The sequence below is a fragment of the Cyprinus carpio genome, chromosome A19 (genome assembly GCF_018340385.1).
Source record: "Cyprinus carpio isolate SPL01 chromosome A19, ASM1834038v1, whole genome shotgun sequence".
In the NCBI taxonomy this organism is placed as follows: Eukaryota; Metazoa; Chordata; class Actinopteri; order Cypriniformes; family Cyprinidae; genus Cyprinus; species Cyprinus carpio.
Genome location: NC_056590.1, coordinates 17,433,435 through 17,439,782, shown reverse-complemented (window position 1 = coordinate 17,439,782; position 6,348 = coordinate 17,433,435). Strand labels below are relative to the sequence as shown.

The 6,348-nt window shown below is 38.0% G+C and overlaps 1 long non-coding RNA gene across 1 annotated transcript; it reads left to right on the top strand.

Moving 5' to 3' along the window:
- On the top strand, positions 1-2,224 carry LOC109078386. Its single transcript, XR_002015771.2, has 3 exons — positions 1-139; positions 421-475; positions 570-2,224. It is a non-coding gene; the product is annotated as an uncharacterized LOC109078386 (long non-coding RNA).
- The last annotated feature ends 4,124 nt before the right edge of the window (positions 2,225-6,348 follow it).

The following is a 6,348-nucleotide window of genomic DNA, read 5'->3' as shown; positions in this document are numbered from 1 at the left end:
TTGGTCTATTTTTTCACTTAATTTTACCGCAGATTCATTTACAGAAAAGACACTATTCGACACAGGATTTTCAGAAAGATTGAAACTAAAAGACGATGCTGTGCCAACTATATTGGATCCAACAGTAATGTCACACCATGTGAGTAACTGTTTTTATAATGTGGTCACTATTGCTCTGTCTGTTATTACAGATTGTTTGATATGTATTGAGTTTTTATAAGTTTTTAACCTAAATCACAGCAGCATTCCTACGTTTATTGGGTTTCTTATAACAACGCAAGCAGTTGGGTTAAAATTTTCAATTCAGTATTGAAGCAATATTTTTTTCATAGTGTGATTTTTGGTGAATTATATTACAAGTTATATTACAAATTATATGAATTCTTGTTTGGAGATTAATCAATGTTCTTTCCATTTAAGATAATCTTGGAGATGTTGGATTAAAACCAAGCCAGATCCTTCATTGCCATACAAAGTGGGTAAATGAATCATTTATGGAAATACGTGTTGGGGTATTATTTGATCTTATGTACATTTGCATATTTACCATTTTAAATTTCTGTTTAAAGGTTGGCACAAATATCGTTCAGTATTTGGAGGAGTAACAAAGCAATACCCACATGTCCTGCAGTTTTAGGATGAAATCAAGCCTTTGTTATTGTAGGAGGAATGGCACTGAAGCAAGACCATCTTTACAAGCAGTTAATAGATGCTACATATTATTTTACATTTTGGACACTGAGTATCCCAAGCCTGTCAACACATTTTCTCCTATTTCAACAGTTTGTAAGCATTGAAAGCATTAACACAACTCTCTTTAACAAACTGCACGATTTGAGGCATGATTCATGTCTGTTACACACTCAGTGAGGATGAGTAAAGTTTTGTTTAATTTAAAAAGTATGAGGCTTAATAGTGATTGGTTGTTTTGGCAAGCACTGCATATACAAGAATGAAGCAGTATGACTGACAGCCACTGTGGCACCAGATCAGCAGAGTCTGTTCCTGCTGATGTCATAAACAGACCTGCTTATTGCCAGGTGGCAGAGATGTGCTGAGGTGGTGTGTGGGGAAATGCTATTGTGGCAACTAAAAAATGACTGGAGAGATTGCACCTGACAATTTCCTGAACAGAGCAACCATACTCTCATATCTTTGATTCCATTCTTTTGTGTTTTCTTATGACACATTCTAACTTTGGAGATGAGATAATACTGACTGAATAACAGGAAATGAGAAGCAACCTAAAAAATTATTAGAAGCAACCTAAAAATGTCATATAAACATGTTTATGAGAGAGAAAACTCCTTCAAAGGCTTTCGGAATGATACCTTATTTCTAAGGTCGATAGCTCATTACAATCAAACTCTTTGCCATTGCATCATGTCTTCATTTCTGAAGCATCAGCTGTTTTTTCTCCTCAATGCCCTCTCATTCACTATCATCCTCTTCCACATAGTCCTCTTTTTACTATGCGAATATTAGCCCAGTGACCTAAATCTTCCAATGGAGGGTGAAACTGCCCTAGTGAAAACGTCTGTTTGCCAGCCTGCTAGATAGTGTTGGTTTGGTTAACAGATATGTTGAATCCAAGCTAACAGCTGTATTACTGAACTCCAAGCACTCTGTGAAACGATGTACAGTATGTGATACAGAAATGCATTGAAATGTCTTCGGTGTGTATACGTGTGGGAGAGCTTGCATGTCTGTGTCAATGTCTGTTACAAGATTAGCATTTGGCTGAGACAAATTAGTTTGGAATCCTTTTCTTATGCCTGACAGTTCAGGAATAAATCTGTGCTTGTAATTTGAGGCTGTTGATGGTAATGAATGTTGAAGTGCGATCTGCCACGTTTAAATATGTAGCATAATGTATTCAGGTCTGTGAATGGATGTGATGATTCATGCTAATTAGCATTTAGCCGGGTTTGACCTTAGCATGAAATCATAGCTCTCTGGCCTTCACAACTCCAACACTGATCACTACACAGAGCCACCGTCAGGCCAAAACTTCTGCCATTATTATCCTTTAACTAATGGTCCAGTTGAGGCAAGAAGCAATGACAAACAATTGCTGAAATGTTCTGCGTAGGCCGCTACTTAAATCAAGCAAATTTTGTAGTTCTGAAGTAGCAGCTAGACTAGAAGTTCAGTTTGTTTTTAGTGGGTAGAACTGTACATTTATCACTTGTAGGTGGACAGTAGTGCTAAGCAGCAAAACACTGGCATCCCTTACGAAAAAGAAGTTTATTCAAGTGTGCTATTAGTATACTTCTTTTAAACTAAAAATAGGAAAGTATGCTTTTAGTTTACTTTTTATGTACTTCTCAGAAATGGGCTTTATGTACTTCTCAGAAATATACTTAAAATGACATTTAAGTATACTTGACTTATACTTACAAAAAGTCTAAATATACTTGAACTATACTTAAGTATACTTAATAAAATAAACTTGAAGTATACTACTTTTTGGTAAGGGATTTCTTGACTGTAATATTGATTTCCCTTCATTTAATCCTAAAACAATAACACAACTTTGACAAGTCTGGCTTTTTAGTCGGTATGTGGTGTTTTGTATCTCTAAGGCTTTTTACATTTTAAATCCTACTTTGAATTCCTTGCAGTACTTTTTTTTACTGAATAACACAACTTTTGTTCTTAAAGGATTAGTTCACACAAAAATTCATACAAATTCAAAACCTCATCCTCATGTTGTTCCAAACCACACTATTTGGAATAAACTACCATCAGAGGAACAAAAAAAATCTTTGTTTTGAAGATGAACAAAAGGGGGTTTGGAACAACATGAGGCAGAGTTAATGATGACAGAATTATCTTTTTGGAAGAAATATCCCTTTAAATTACGGATCTTCAAGTGTACCGCCTTGCAGACTTACGCTCCAACTCTGCTCCAACACACCTGCCCTTTGTCTGTCAAGTAACCCTGAACACCTTGATTCCTGGGTCAGGTGTGTTTGATTGGAGTTAGACCTGAACTCTGTAGGATGGTAGCTCTCCAGGAGCAGGATTAGAGATTCCGCATTAATGCCACATTCCATTTGTACTCGGAAGTTGGAAATTCTGAGTTCCCAGCAGAAACTTTAATTGGAATTCCCTCCCAAGTCGAAGTTCCGACTTGGAATCTCAGAGGAATCATCACAACAACTCCAACTTCAGAATCCAATATAGCTGCATCAACAGAAGAGAAACAATATATTGTTATTAGCATTTATCTTCGTCTGTATCTCATTGAATTCAGTGGTGCACACAGTACTGGCCAACCTCTATTTGTGGACATGATACTATGGCGTCATTTATGCTTTTTATTTGTGTTTAATGGAGTGTTATTGTTAACAATGGACACTTCTATCTTGGTTTTCTGAGTTCTCTACTGGAAACGGTGACGTCATGCGCGTGCGTAGTACGTGTTAGGTAAGTAGACATGCGCAGTACGTGTCGATTTTAAAGGCAAGCGTGAACAAACATACACAACAATGGCGGAGTATATGGTACTGTTGTTGCTGCTCAAGAGTTTGCTAATGCTTTTTCAGCAAAGTGTGGATTTATTTCACCAACATTAGCGGAGACGCATCATATACAATATATAATCATCACTTTCCTACAGGTACTGTCTACTAACAAGGTGACAGCGCCAACAACTCAAACTACACACCTAACACACTTAATACAGCTTCTTTTCACACATATGCACAAATACGAATAAAAACCAATAAAAACAAATTGAACTAAACTTTTAAAAACGCAAGGGAAAAACTTTTCCGTTTTTGACTACATCGTTGTCGTGTAAACGTAGCCTAAGATCTTCAGAAACACTTAATAAATACAGAGAGGTGTGTTTAATCATGGATAGAATTGAACTCTGCAAGTAGTAGATCTCCAGGAACAGGACTGGGCACCCCTGGCTTTTAAATACTTTTAGTTGTCCATCTCAAGACCATCATAGATTGGTTCTGGTGGACCCGCATAGTCAAAATGTTCACCAGCAAATCTTTACTTGTCAACCATTAGTTGAGACTGAAGATGTCTGATAGCACACCATCATCCCATGTCAGCCTTGCAAGTCTATTCATCAAGGGAGAATGGTTTTTAGGTTAGTTTGAGGAGCACAAGTCCAGCAGAAAAGCCCATCCTCTATTAGCTGAAATATTTATATTTGAGCAACATTTTCATGCAATTCAAAGCTGAGCCGTTTATAACTCATACAACATCCATTATTTTTTGGGTCAGTTGTGTCATCCCATACAGTTGCCTATGGTTGCAGACCAAAATAAAGTAGGCCATAGATGCCTGGCCACCCGAAAAAGGTCACATAAGATGCTAGCGCTCACTTTTCATGCATGTGAAATCATTGCTAGCATTCTACCAGCATTATCAACAGATGAGAACAGAGAACTGATGACATGTTTGATTAATAGAGTTTTTTGACCACCTATTATTCTTCTTTTTATACACATCAAAAGCTCTTTTGTTACACCTTTAAGTCTGCACCTGTCCCCATGTGATGTGTTTCATCTGTGACACCTGCGATGGCATTTGGTTTGTGCGTTTGTGGGGTTGGTGAGCGACACAAAGAAAAGTCTTCAAATGATCCCACTCAATGAATGATACTCAGTACAGGACTGACGTCACATTCATCTGAAAATAACCCTCACAACCATGCTGTAACATGCTATCATCCCACAGAGAAATCCATAGGCATATTAATCACATCCCTCACTCTCCCTCCCTGCTACTAAACTTATTTTCATCCTTTTATTCGGGGTAACTAAAAAAGGTGGCATTATTCACACCATCTCCATCACTTCCCCTCTCTGCTTCCCCTTACAAAGCTCCTCTGATCACCCCCGTAAAATGTGAGCAGATAGTATGGTCCAACTACACTCTTGCTTGTCCATCCACCCTCTCCCAATAACTCCAAAAAACATCAAAAAACATTGAGAAAAAGTGCCATAACACCCCTCACCACCACTCAGGCGGCACTCACAGGGACTGGCATTCTGTGGAGAGAGAGAACAAGCAGAGGCAGGGAGGGAATTGATGGTTCTGAAAGGACAGCGCCTTGATGTTCCCTACAACAGCAGGAGAACATATAGTATAGAATCAGAACTACATATGAATACACTGAAAGGGAAGGACACAGTTAATAGTGTAGCTGAACGATTAGTGACTATGAACTTTCTCAGTTTTTTTTTTTAATGCTTTCTCAGTTTCTGTGTTCATTTTAGTAGCAGGGTGTAAGGCAAGCATCACTTCAGCTATTTCTCATACCATAGGGACATTAAGTTTAGTGATTGGATGCTTTTCTAAATGATCAGAATGGAGGAAAAAATATCATAGACATACACTGAAGGACAGACTCAAGCAATGTCTAGAGACTTGACTAGAGGTGACTAAGGCCAACCAACCCCTTAGAACTAAGCAACCACCAATAATCCCATAGCCAAATGCCATAACCTAGTACACTCTATTGCAACTGCCTAGCAACTGCCCAGAACACCCATAAGCAACCACCAAGCAATGCCCTATAAATATTTTGCAACGAGCCAGAACCCCTAACAACTGCCTGCCAATATCCTAGCAATCATCCACTCAGAACAGTGTAAAAATGCCCTAAACACCTAACAATGCCCTATAAATGCCCTAGCAACCACCTTTTGAATACTTCCAACACACATCAAAATAACCTAGCAATGGCATAGCAACCACATAGTATACAATATAAATCCCCTAACAACCAGTCTTAACACTCATAAGAATTCAGTTTTCATGTGACGTCACACCCAGAAACGCCCACATGGAGGGCAAGACAAGGCTTTCTTCGCTGACCACCAGTTATTTTTAAGAGGTTTGCATTGGTATTTAAAGGCCAAATTCAGTATACACCTTATTGATGATGCATACTTTGCACAGGCAAGCAGATGAACCCAGAATATAAATGCAGTGTGCAAAGTTTTACATTAAATGTTTTACCATAGCAAGCTATTATAAAGAAAACACTTAACCATTTAGCATATTCTGTTCATATTCCGAGCTCATCTGCTTGCCTGTATAAAGTATGCATCATCAGTAACGTGTGCACTGAATTTGATCTTTAACTATCACTGTTTTGAAGGCACTTTTAAGTGTTTCCACATTAAATGTTTTAGAATGTCACGCTGTTTTTAATTTCATTATTGTAGCGGGTGTTTTATATGTGTTACAAATGGCCAAAACATGCATTTTGTTCCAATATCTTTGTTTTATCCTTTTGAGAGATGATCTTAATATTTGTGTTGACAGGCTTGTGTTGCAGTTCTATGGATGTTTTACCCGCCAGCTCTTTGAGCC